This window comes from Syngnathus floridae, chromosome 11 (genome assembly GCF_059516105.1).
Source record: "Syngnathus floridae isolate MCC-2025c chromosome 11, RoL_Sflo_1.0, whole genome shotgun sequence".
Classification (NCBI taxonomy): Eukaryota; Metazoa; Chordata; class Actinopteri; order Syngnathiformes; family Syngnathidae; genus Syngnathus; species Syngnathus floridae.
The window spans coordinates 3,670,798-3,684,178 of NC_142423.1; the positions used below are offsets into that span (position 1 = coordinate 3,670,798).

Here is a 13,381-nt window from a genome sequence, read left to right on the forward strand (position 1 = left end):
GATCAGCTGCCTTAAATGCTTCAACCGATACAAGCGTTCAGATTTCTCAAGTCTTTCAACACATTGGAACCATAAAATGATGCTTGCATGCATCAGGTCGGGCTCCCACAATTCAAAAGGACATTCTTCGTCATTGAAGGTGACTGAAGCAGGTCGGAATGTTTCGAGTCGTGCTGCGTTTTCGGAGTGACCGGCTTCTTGGCTGTGGTTGTTGTGTCATCTTAGAAAAGCAGCATAAGAGTCATTGCTGTGTTCTCCCACGCCCGACGCTACAGTGGCTCCTTCACGCCCACTCCCAGCAGGTCTTAACTTGTGCATGTTTTTGCATGACTGAGTATTGGAAGAGTATTGAAGGTATGCTGGGCATCTGTAACAAACATCTCTTTGTTCCGTTTGATCAACCTCTTTGTGCTGCATTGTCTGTGCAGCTCACCTGCCGTGTTCATTCACCTCGACAGCGTGGAGATAAAGCTGGCGCACCTGCTCAGTGTGGTCGGACAAGAAGGTTGTCATTTGATTCCATCGAGGCGGGCTCGTTGATTGCTTTGGGCAGCCGTTGGTTTTTATTGGACTAGCTGTTTCTGTTGGTTTCATTTTATGTATAATGATTGTTCAAGGCAGTTTTTCAAATTACCATCAGCATCAAATCCATCACAATTAACAGAAGTTTGAAACAATTTTCTTTAAGGGGGCGGTTTATTTAGATTGTATCGCTCAGTTTTTTCTACTTTTTTGTAATCCTGCTAACACTCAAACACTTGTGTAACCTGTTGACTCCATTCAATTGAATATGTCCAATCCTACATTGTGTGTTTAAAAAAAAAAAAAAAAAAAAAATTGATGAAGTTTAAAGTTGGGCAATTCAATAAAACTATTTATAGTTTTGCTGTTGTGGAAATCGGCTTTCCCACATTTCACAATAAAGAAATTCCAGAACTAAATCGTTCCCTGTATTGTCCTCCCACTTAAGGATATAATCAAAAACAACTCAGCATTTTTCTGGGAGCCAGCAACTTGCTTGCTTTGTTGCCATAAATGTGAATCATTTATATTTTAACGTTTTCGCCCCCAAAATACACTTTTTTTTACAGCATACGTCACATTAAAATTTCATTTTTGAATCTAAATTGGACATCTTGTTTAACAGTTACCAAACTGCAGGGCACACTAATGTAGTTTAAAAATGACTCTTCGAATAATTTGATCAACATATGCACACAGAACTCCAGTTTTGTGTAGCGCTAGCATTTTAGTTGTTGACCGACCTTCTGCTTTAACAAAACCCATATGCCACGTTTCTGTGTTTTTGAACTGTCTTGTAAATATGAAAAATGGCCTCCAGTAATATTTATCCCCGGTCAGCGTGTGCACAGAACCGAACACATGGACCGGTCTGCTTCCTCTTCACCCACTCTGCCGCATGGCCTCCAAACAAGTTGAGTGGCTCGGCCTCATTCACAATTTGATAAACAAACAATGGGACGTCATTGAAACGGGTGTCTGCCCTCATTCCAAAAACAAAACAGATTCAGGACACAGTCTTCATGTTTGTGCTGACTTTGAATTATCATTCTTCACCTTCATACGTGCAGGTGAATGTCGTTCAACCTGCTCGATGGCTGAGATTATAATCACATCTCTCCGGTAGCTTAGCCACATGTGTACAAGGGTATTCTTGTGCAGAAGGCTTTTTTTGTGTGTGTTTCTCAAAGTGGAGCGGGCGTGGAAGATGACGTTGTGCTGCTTCCCCCGAGTTTTTTTTTTTTGCCTCGTCTAAAGTGGTTGCTATGGTTACTTGCAAGGGGAAAAAAAAAGGATGAGCGGTCACAATCTGTCTGGCTATATTTATTTGAAAAGCCAGCATTGGGTGGCAAAAGGTTGTGAACAAAAGAAGGGAATCCTGTGGTTTATTGAAATATTGACCAAAATTGACCACAATCAATCATGTTGATCTATTTAAAATATTTTGAAAGGGCTGCAAATGTGGCTTCCTGACGTGACTTTTAAAATTTGCAGATTAAAGTGTCCTCTCGATGCTCTGGGTATCTGTTTGGTGCCGAGCCTTTGCAAAAATGTCTGGATTACTTCCTGCGTCATGCTTTTAATCCTGCGTATCATCTATTCACCTGTCTGAGATAATGCGGACTGATGTGCCAGCTGCCTGAAATATGAAAATGCACCCATCCTAAGTGAGAGGGGGCTAAAATTGCCTCCCAGCAATGAGCCGGAGTTTGGAAAAGTGTAAGAGGATGAAGTGACAGCAGAGTGAAGTTGTTTTTTCACACAGTGTCCTTACTGCTTGAAAATATTTCAGAGAAAACCACTTTGAAATCCCCCTTTGACCCTCGCTGGAAATAGACACCAGCAAACATCAAGACGGATTCCAGACCACTCACATTAAATTGCCTCAATCTAAACCAACGGCTACGATGTGACCCCAATGCTTATTCTATACTGCACATTATGTTAAAAATAATTTGACAATGCACAGCTCTGCTTAAGAATTCTACATTTTCTAGAAATTGCTTGCTCCGTAAATCTGGCAAATGCTATAAAATCAACAACTGTTCCATAATCTCTCCGGATTTGCAGCACAGAGATGTCGATTTTCTTTTGAAGGTATAGCAGGGCCAAACAATTTATTTCTATTTGATATAGTCGCTTTTATGATGGCAATGTATTCGTGGCCTAATGTGATATTGCTTTGCTCTGAATGGAAAAAAATGCACAAAGTCCAAAGTCTTCTCAGAAGAGCGGAAACTGTTTCAAGTGTACGTGGGGGGGAGGGCTTGACTGTCTTTCATTTTTACTTTCACTAGTCTCCTGTGCAATCATGTCATCTGTTCAGATCAGCAATTAAAAAGCAACTTTAGATCCCAAAGAGTCTATTAACAAAGCTCATCCTCTTGAAGCAAAATAACATTTGAACTCGAGTAGCAATCAAACCGTCTCAACCTTTTAGTGGATGCAATAAGTGCTTGTAAAATATCAAGAAGATCCCGTCAATACTACTCGAAGTCTCCTCACAAGTGCAGGAAAGACCACCGTTTGTCATGTCAGGAGCACGAAACATTCCAACTACTTCAAAGACTTGTGAGGATGCTGTGGCACAGCCGAGGGCAGCAAGGCGTCTCTCTGTTTGTTCTGACGGGCTCTCACACTTGTCGTTATATAAGTGTCTGATTGACACATTGCTGAGATGCTTATGAGCAGCAGTGAAAATAACAAGCTCCGTTGTGCCAGTCTGGATGCAAAATTGGCATGCGTGGGCTGAGCACTTATGTGGTCTTTGCATGCCTGTGGGTACACACAGGCCTGACATCATTCCCCGCACGTGGCCACTCCTGGTGAATCCACCACGAAGCAGCTTTCCCGTCGCTCGGCCGCACGTGCCGCTGCGGGGACTTATATGAAATAGGATTATCGGCAAGCACGATCTCGCTGATTCAATCTACTCGATAGTCGACACACAACATTGGCACTCGGACCCACCAGTTGACTTTCCAGATCAAAATGAATTGAAATGCCAGGTTCTTGTCGACTGGCTCAAAAGATGTTTGAGTAGAACAACAGTGTTTTTGAGAAATGTTACGAATGGTTTTTTTTGCAGCCGCTTTATCAGTTGTGAACATTAGACTCATGAATGACCTGATTTGTCTTATTTTTTTTCTCTCCGCTCAAGCTGCAGGCACTAGGTGGACCTGTGAAATGACAAATTCGCCATAGAGATTTCGCTTCCCAGGAAGTCGTTAAATGGTCGCTGTGCAATATGCGGAACGTCACACGTTAGGCCACGCATGAATAAGCCCTCTCAGGACTTAACACGTATGTACACGTGTTGAGTGCTGGCAAAATGGAGGAAACTGAGAAGCGTGTGTTTAGGTCATGTAGGTGTGTTAAATTTTAGAATGTGCTAAGTTCTTAGTGTGAGAGGTTAAGCAGACTCAATGAACCTTTTGAGGTTGAGCGGTCAACTTAAAGTTATCTTCGGGTTTATTGACGTACACAAAAAACATATTTGCGTGTGTTCGATGATGAAAATTCACCGCCATCCGTTTGATTGAAGTGGGTGTTTGTTCGTTTCTCAATGTGGCAATCATCTGGTGTCATTTAGTTCTTCGTTTGAAAAAAAGATTCGTCTGAACAGAAGGGAGAGAAGTAATCTCATTGTTTTGTCGTTTTCTCTCTCTGATGCTCGTGTTTTCGGATTTGTACTTCTCTCACCTTCAGACTGTGATGCAATTTGGAGAAAGGATGTGAATCATCATCGTCAGACACTCAGAGGATTTGATTCGATTAAGTGCATGTGTCTCGGCGGTTACAAGTCAACGCAGGGAGAGGAGTTGGAGAGAAATGAAGAGACTTCTAACTCTGGAATGAAATTAGATCTATGATTTGTTTGACTCGATTTTTTTACTGAAGTGAATGTCAATCTTTGTCGTTTTTGCGACACATTCATCATCAGTCACAGGAAGAGAATGAAGAAATGAAGTTTTCGATTTTTCTCTCACATGCAAGAGTCTGACATCTGGAAACCAGTGGATCTTCTCAAATTAGGAATTTGTTTCACTCGTTTTATTTTAGCTCTTCTATTTGGTTTTGGAACTCGGCGGTTTTCCTCACATCTCTATTTCTATTTTTTTTGCTCCCGCTTCTTTTTTGGATAATGTATTTGTTCTCTCTCCCTCCACCCGTGTTGCCTGCTGTGCAATTTCTCGTAGACTACATTATCTTTCGTCAACATTTAGGTCTTTTGGCTACTCAAGTGCTTTTGATTTCCTGATGGCTGCTTGGCATGTCATCATCGATCATGCTTTGCACCAGGCCTGACCCTCACTGATCCAAAAAACACAACGGCGCCGAAACCACACGTGATTGACAATCCGATCCTCTGAACAATACAAGCATTTATTTCCCTCTCAGAAACGGATGGATTCCCTTGTCACCGTCATTCTTCCATCCTACATCTCTGTGGAATTCTTTCCAACCAAACGAAAACATTCCCATATGCCGTGTCAGCAGTCCCACACTTTCTTGAATACGTAACGTTCCCCTCGAAGCCCCCCCGCAGTGTCACACGCATGTACTTCTACATATGGACTGGGCGGGTGTTTCTTTCCATTTGTTGGATGGATTGCCAACTGGATCCAAGTGGGAAAATCCGAACAGCTGAGGCCCAGTTACTGATCAGTAATGGACAGTTTGTCTTGAGTCCAGGCAGGAAGTATTATTCTGTTCCATTGGTATGTGTGTGCAGAGTCATGGCGGGAAAGCCAATGAGTCAATGTGTATGTCCCATTGGACCAGCCAGATGTAGCTGGATGAACAAGCAGGTTGTGTCCGAGAGATTCCTGGCTCCAGAGGAAGGAGATTGAGAATCATGTCTGTGTGAAACAAGCATAAATTTCACGCTAACCGCCACTGGAAGTTGACTTTGGACCAAAGAGCAAAAACTCATTGTATCTCACAACTGGGGAAAGAATTGCATAGAAGCACATTTTAAAGTCTTTATTTTGCACTTAGTTGTCAACCACAGAAGGTCCAGATTCCATCACGTGTCATTTTCTGCAATTAAAACGAATAGTTGGAATGTTGTTGCTCCATTTATGGTGACTTAGTGTCATCTGTCAGAACAGCTGATCCCCTCCGTCTAAACAAGAACAGACAGCAACGTGCGCCCAGACTGAGGATTTTTTAAGGCTTTGAGGACAAACATGATTGGAAAATGTTGTCCAGATCGATGCCAAATGTAAGCTCATCGCTTTCAACATTTCATTATGTGCATGCTGGATCTCATTGAATTGAGATTTCTTTGGGTCTTTAAGCATACAAACACATTTCAACATATTGAGAGAGAGCAAGATTAAGCAATTACAAACAGATATCAATTTAACAGCCTTTGGAGCCACGTCAAGACTTTACAAATGACAACACTTGGTTGGCCTACTCCAAATTATGCTCTAATCTCAAACTGGCAGAAACATTTTGAAACAATAATGCACATAAAGCTTTGCACTTGTCGTGCAAATCTGTTCTTTTGTCCTGAGATGTAAAATAATCTTCTAAACGATTCGTAACCTTATCCTCAGTGTCTCAGGAGGTACTTTACACGGGATGAATTGGCAAATCTCGCAGACCCCAACAGAACATCCGCCACCGAAAGAGGCAATCCGAACCGCTGTTTTAGTGTAAATGTTTATGTCAGATGAGATTTGTGTGCTTTGTAAGATCTCTGCGCAGCCATTCTGTGTGGCCCCTTCAGCAGATTCCATTTCCTTCCTCACAAGATAAAGAGTGGTGAATGCGTGAGCGTATGTTTTATGGAACTATCAGACAAACATTTATCAGGTGACCCCTTAAATACATACTCATGCATCAAATAAACTGTTAGAGATTATTTCATGAATCGAGCATCCATTGAAGCTGTTGCCCCCATTTTCATTCATCCAACTGGTGCACTTTAATTTTTATTCAACTAACTGAAGTGCGATGAGGATTTGGTTACTTCTCGTATGGACAGTTGTGTAAAATGAGAATGTTGCACTTCCTGCATGTTCGCAGTATGAATATGAACAGATGTGTCGCTTTGGTGGCTCGAATCCAAACTCCTGCACTTGATCACCACAAATCAGATATTCAACTGACAACTGTGACGTTTTCTTTTTATGTACAGGCAACTCTGCGCTGTTGTCAGGGATTCTCATTTCTCTTTCTGGCTTTCTGCTGAAAGCATGTGGGAGTGTTAACACGGCTTAGTCATCAATTTGGCGCTAACACTGAACATTTTGTGTGGCACGAAGAAACAAATGTAATAGAAGAAAATACACACGACTGTGGTCTTCACATAGAAACACACACACATGCATACATACATTAATATTACAGGCTACTTGTTTGATTTGACTTTCTATATGTACTTGTTTGTCTTCCTGTGAGCTTCCATCCAAGCCAAACACATCCCACTAGCTCTTGCGATAAGAGGCCGTCAGCTGGCTGTGGGCGGGAGAGATGCTAAGAACGCAGAAGTGAATTATTGCTGGGAACGGGAGCTCACAGTGTACACCGCAGGGGGTCTTCTCTTTCCTCTTCGATTCTCATGCCGCCTGCGTCATTGTGCATTTGGGCGGATGCTCAGTGGCCGCAGGGGGCTCAGTGAAGGTTAAAGAGGTGGGGGCTTTGACATTCGGCTAGTCTTCAAGTACATTTAAGCACTGTACAGCTTTTTTTGTATATTTTCCCCTGTGGGTTTTGTTTGTTGGTCTTATTGGGGTGTCCGAATGTCTTATTTCTGTTTTAATGGCTGACGCGGTTTGGATGTGTCCCATAGTGCAGGTCTTAACGTGCTGCTCTTCTTTGACCGCCAACTGCTTGAGCTGAATCAGCAAGCCCCTCTGATGCCTGCACACATAGCACACCCGTGGAAAAAATTAACTCTCCTGACTGCTCGCAAGGTCACGCTGTCATTTGAATGATTTCTGAATTTTGACTCTAGTTGCCGTCATAGCATCTTTTTTTTTTTTTTTAGCTTTTGCTCTAACGGTGGCGTGGGCAGTGGTTTACAGTATGTGGTAAGTGACTAAGCGAGGATGCAAAGCCACATTCCGCTGGGTGTGTGAGTGCAGCGTGACCCAACATGATCAAACCTTTGAGCTGGTTGTGCTTCAATGTCAGAAGTCATCGCTCCGCCTGGGCCACAGCTGTTACTGGTTGAAACTAGCAGTAAGGGAATGCTACGGGGAAATTAACATTAGATGAATCGACAAATCTATTTTTGTAACTATATGCGTTAAACAGTAGCACAGTGGGTTGTGGGTAGCATTTCAAATATGCATTTTAGCACACTTGAAGACTAAATTCTCCTTCTGTGAATATGAGTGTGAATAGTTGCTTGTCTATTTGTGCCCTGTTTGACTGGCGATGAGTACAGAGTGTACGCTGCCTCTCGCCCAAAGTCAATACAAACAAGCGGTATAGAAAATGCATCAATGTGCATTAAACATGAGTTGCCATGCTGTGCTCGAGAAAAAGCAGAGCAGTACAATAAAATAAAAGACTTGGGGCGATGCAGCTTTGTCATTGACTGTACAAGCCATCTAAAATAAGAAGTGATAGAAAACAAAATAAAAGCTCTAAACTTCTGTTTTGACGCCGCTGTCAGCACAACTGATTATTTTGCCAGAAAACTAGAGACTGTTGGTGGAATAGATTTATTCTAAAATAATGATTCAAGAGATTAACAAAAATGACACATAATTGACAGAATTCAAACAAACATTTTTTGTGACCATCGCTAATTGAGATTTTCTTTTTCTAATCAGTAGAGTCACAAAATATCTGATTGTGTCAAGGTTAGCAGAGACACTGGCGCCTATTCTACATGTGTCCTGGCTGACCCACCAGAATTTGATCTCCCAATTTCCCAACGTCCCATCAAAACGATATTGATGTTGTTATTCAAACATAAACGCACGTTCGCATGTTCTTCCGTTAGCACACTTTTGGGAAGCATCTGGAGTTGGTAGATGCATGCTTGAATGAACTTTGGAGTGTTTTGTTGTGCGGATCATTTTTTTACTGTCATTTCATGACTCCCTTGTGTCTTTTTTTGACTCGCACGTTGACAGCGCAGATAATGGAAGTCATGTCGGACTTTTCCCTGGTTAAATCTCTTCCCCCCTGTCTTGGCACAAAAGAGCGAGCTAGTGTCGCACTTTCCAACAAACACAAGTGGCACCTGGCTTGCAAGGCCGTCAGAATATGTTTGAGAAGGATCATTTCTGACCCCTTCACGCTCTGAGGCCTTCCAACACGTTTCCTGCTGGCCCATTCTCTGGAATGGTATAATGACGTTTCCACATTTCGATGTTCTCTGCCAGAAATATTTATACATGCACTGAGTTCATCGAAAGTGCAGCAGGGAACAGCAGAGGAAGCGTCTTCTCACTTACAGGACTTGCGTTAATTCTTTGTTCAGTTATGTTACTGCATCATTAAAAGCGTCTCATAAATTACCCATTGACAGTTTATGTTTACATTAGTGCGTCATAAACAATAGTGAAACTGTACTTTTTTATTTATTTATCTGACAGATCAGGCCATTAAAATACATTTTTAAATCGTTATAATTACTGAACAAATAATGTGTCAAAATGAAATATAACAGGCAGACAAAGAGGTTGTTAGTGGAAGCGTCCATGAGCATTTCATTTTTTTTTTTTTAAAACTGATGTGTTTGCACCCGTGAGGAAAATGTACTGAAAGTGTGAATAATAAATATGGCTAAGGAAATAAAGGAAAAAAAAGATCTTTCAGTATGGGAAACTTGAATGTTTTTTTTTCTTACAGCTTTCATTATCCCCATTCTCAGGAATATTTGAAATATGCTCATTTATGGAGCTCATGACTTCCGATGAAATCACATGGCACACAAGTATCTTCCTCAAAGTTTTTTCATGGAAAGAGTGTGATGTTTGTTGTGTGTATGGAGGAGGGGGGGGCAGTGAAGGCATCTTTGTAAGCCGCACATAAGATACCAGTGTTTGCCTTTAGTCGCCATTGATGTCAAAAGGCAGCGTGTTAGGCCGGGTGTGTGTTCCAAATGTGAGGAATATTATTGAAGGCTCTTGTGATGATGACTGAGCTCGTTTGTGCGCTCTTTAATGGTGTGGCGATTGTGCATTGACCTCACAAATGGTCCAATTAAATGTACAAATGAGTCTGCTGTTGTGTTTCATTGTCATCTTGTAGGCAGACTCACATGCTAAAAAGTGCGCACACCAAGAATTATGGGATGTGTTAAAGGAGGTCAATCTTAAAGATGTAGTTGAATCTTTTTTGAGTGTGTTCTGAGCTTCACAATGTGACGGCAAGACAAAGAAATGAAGGATGGGATGTTGTTACGTTAACCATCAAAATTCTACCTGCTCACTTTGTGCTAAATATCAGCAAACAAAGCAATTAGGCTACGGATGAGTGATTTGAAAGTAAATCCTGTATGCACACACGGAGATTATTGCAAGATAAAGGGAGTGGCGGGGAGATGCTCAAGTACAATCAAGTCAGACAAAGAGGAAATTGGTCAGTTTAAAAAAAAAAAAAAAAAGCGTGAGTAATGCTGATGCCTGTTGCCATGGTGATTTGGGTCAATGAACGGTTGCTATGGTTGCCTCCCTACTTGGAATTCCGAGAAGGAGATATTTTGACGTGCGCTCAGTCTGAACTTGCGGGTGGAGGATCAAAGTGTGTAATTATAAATGAGGATGTTTGGCATGAGTGTGTGTGTGTGCTTTTATTTTTTTGGGCTAGTCTTTGACTGTGGTCTAACACAGACATGATTCCTGAATTTAATTTGCGTGTGCTTCATCTGTCATATTGTGCTCCTGATCCATTTGTGTTTCTATGAGTGTGTGTACGTACGAGAGAGATTGCAATTGCTCTCCATTCACCTGATGTCTGTTAAAGAAAATAGGTCACTGCCCAATATATCTTGATCTGCTGAGTCAGATCACAAATACTGACAGATTAAAACTGCAGGGATTATACATCAGACTATTGGAAATAATATATATATACATATAATATAATGCATATACATCACTACATTTGTTTTTTAGGGCAGATGGAAACTCTACATTTCTCTTTTGACTACGGTTTGTTTTACTGGCCGACTCTAATCAACATCGTCACATGTGGTGGCTGACGTCCTGTTGCATGTGAGTATTTTTTTGCCCGCCGGGTCCAAGCTTAACTGGTATCAGAGGGCCTGTTGTTCCTGCTGCCCCTGTCCCTCTAGTGATGCTGATGTGGATGGGATGTTGTGTGACACATCGAGTGGACTCCACTGCAAGATACACAATGTATGTGTGTGTGTACACTAATGTGAAGAGATGCAGAACGATATCCACGCAAACGTCCTGCAGGAGTACGTACACACACAGTGGTGGGACCAGAATAGATTGCGAATGGTTGTTGGGTCTGACGAGAGTGCACGTGGCGCGAGGGCACGTGAAGCTAACCCTACCATCCCCCATTGCCGATGATGTTAGACCTTCTACTGTATGTTACCACTGGCAACAAGCATGTGCCCATCCCCCACTCATCTTCTGACTGGGCTGGCCGGCTGCATCATCATTGTTCAAAGCCTGAGGTTGTTCCTCATACAGTATGTCCACACACAGCGGACACAGGCGTGAGGGTGAGCTGTGTTTTAAAGTGGCTTCCCCATTAGGTACACACCTGATAGTTTCTAATTTTTTTTTTTAAATATATACATATTTTTTAAATGTGTATAAATATATAAATAATATATAAATATATAAAATAATAAATATATATTTATAATATATAAATATATAAAATAATAAATATATATTTGTACATGTATATTATTAATGACAATATTTACATTACCGTATTTTCCTCACTATAAGGTGCACCGGATTATAAGACGCACCTTCAATGAATGGCCCATTTTAAAACTTTGTCCATATATAAGGCGCACTGGATTATAAGGCGCATAGAATGAATAACTCAACGTTGCTCAAACGTGTATCCAATCACAATATAGTAACACTCGAAATAGTGACAACAATAACACTATATCAATAAATTAACGTTGCTCAAACATTAATGTCACACAACACACAAAATAAACACGTAAAGCTTACTTTAATAAATTAGTCCTCATCCACGAATCCATATTGGTCCATATATAAGGCGCACTGGATTATAAGCCGCACTTTTGAGAAAATTGGAGGTTTTTAGGTGCGCCTTATAGTGCGGAAAATACTGTACATATATTTTTAATGACAAGCATCGCTTAGTATAATGCAGTACTAAGTAGGAGAACTATCTTAGTCAATGCTGAAGTGATTTGCAGAAAAGATCGACACTAAATTCATTCAGAAGGAACTGGGGCATTCACATGTAGCACATTAAGCAGAGGAAAAAAAACTGACCGTTAGTGTCTTTGTAGAAACTATTCTTGATAAAGTTGCAGCTAATTCTGTTTTTAGTATTAACGTTGAGAGTCATTCTCCTGATTTGAATCCCATATTGCAAACAAAGACATACATCAGCAGTCAAGTCTGCTTTGAGGACAAACTGACATTTATTGCCTCCAGTATATTGTTGCACACGTTTCCATCCAAAAAGCTTTTTGTGTTCAACCATGGCAAGCTTGACAACTCTCATAGTGTACTTTGTGTGTTTGTGGACGTGTTGGAGCTGTAACACAAACCACGTTGAGGGATGCCTGCATTGGCCTCATGGTTAAGATTTTGGCCACCACGTCTCATTGACAGTGTGGTGTGCGTGATGCTTGATTTAATGAGCTTATCCTCGGACCCCCCGCACCGAATTGCCATTTGACATTGCTATAAGGAACACCATGTGCACGTGATTGATTGGAGAAAGGCAAATGAGTGCTGGTTGAATGGTCGGCTGCGCTTTTCAGCAATGGTGGTCGAGTGCAACGACGTGCACGGACATCTGCATACACACGCAACATACCTCCTGTGGAGACCACACACGTGCTCACCCTGCTGTGTCAGGAGTGTGTTCCTCAGACAAATTGGATCAACACTTTGTCTTCTTTGTGAGTGAGGAATTCTATCAATGTTCTTTTTTGGAACAGGTGAGAGAGCATTCCTGCATTCTTGTTCTGGATGGCTCCAATGTTGGGCGAGACATTTAAATGTATCTGCAAGTGTGGCTTTTTCCAAGTCTGCTGCAATGAGGGTGTTGCCCGGTTTGAAGGAGTTGCAGATGAGTCTGGCTTTGCCATTTCATGGTGAGATCATCGCCATTCCCAAGGGGTCTGGCTGTTATGAGGGGCTTGTTCCAGCAGCTCACGGAGGGTGTGTCGCTGAACTCTTGCTGGATCCGATCCAAATAAGCTTCAGCTGATGTTGTCATTGTGGAATTCAAATAAACCATAGCACGTCTTGAACAATGTTGATACTTTTACTTTTCTAACGTTTTATTGTGAGACCTTTGTGAGGCCTTATGATTTATTATGATTGCATATTGGTGTTGTTATCCTTGAAATACTAGATGCTGAATCCTAAAGAACACCTACATATTCCTTTTGCCTTTGTTTTTACTTTATGAATCCTGAAACTCGGATCCTTACCCTCCGCATGATGTCATTCATTGATTTTACAGCTGGGCCATTACCGCTAACCTTAATCATTGGGATTAATGTGAAAGTCTGAGCAAGCATGATGTGTGGTGTCTGGTTGCATCTTATTATACAGCAGGGATGAAAAAAAAAGTCTTTAGTCAGATTCACAGTGTTTGTTCATTTGTCAAAGATTAATTTAAAGGTTGATGAAAAATGATCTTCTCATAAGATCATCACTACAGTAGACTAAATAAAGTA

At 41.4% G+C, this 13,381-nt stretch overlaps 1 protein-coding gene across 8 annotated transcripts in view; it reads left to right on the forward strand.

The window, feature by feature from the left end:
* Positions 1-13,381, forward strand: part of acap3b (ArfGAP with coiled-coil, ankyrin repeat and PH domains 3b) — a 35,692-nt gene that overhangs the window by 1,447 nt on the left and 20,864 nt on the right. The gene's annotated exons all lie outside the window — the stretch shown is intronic.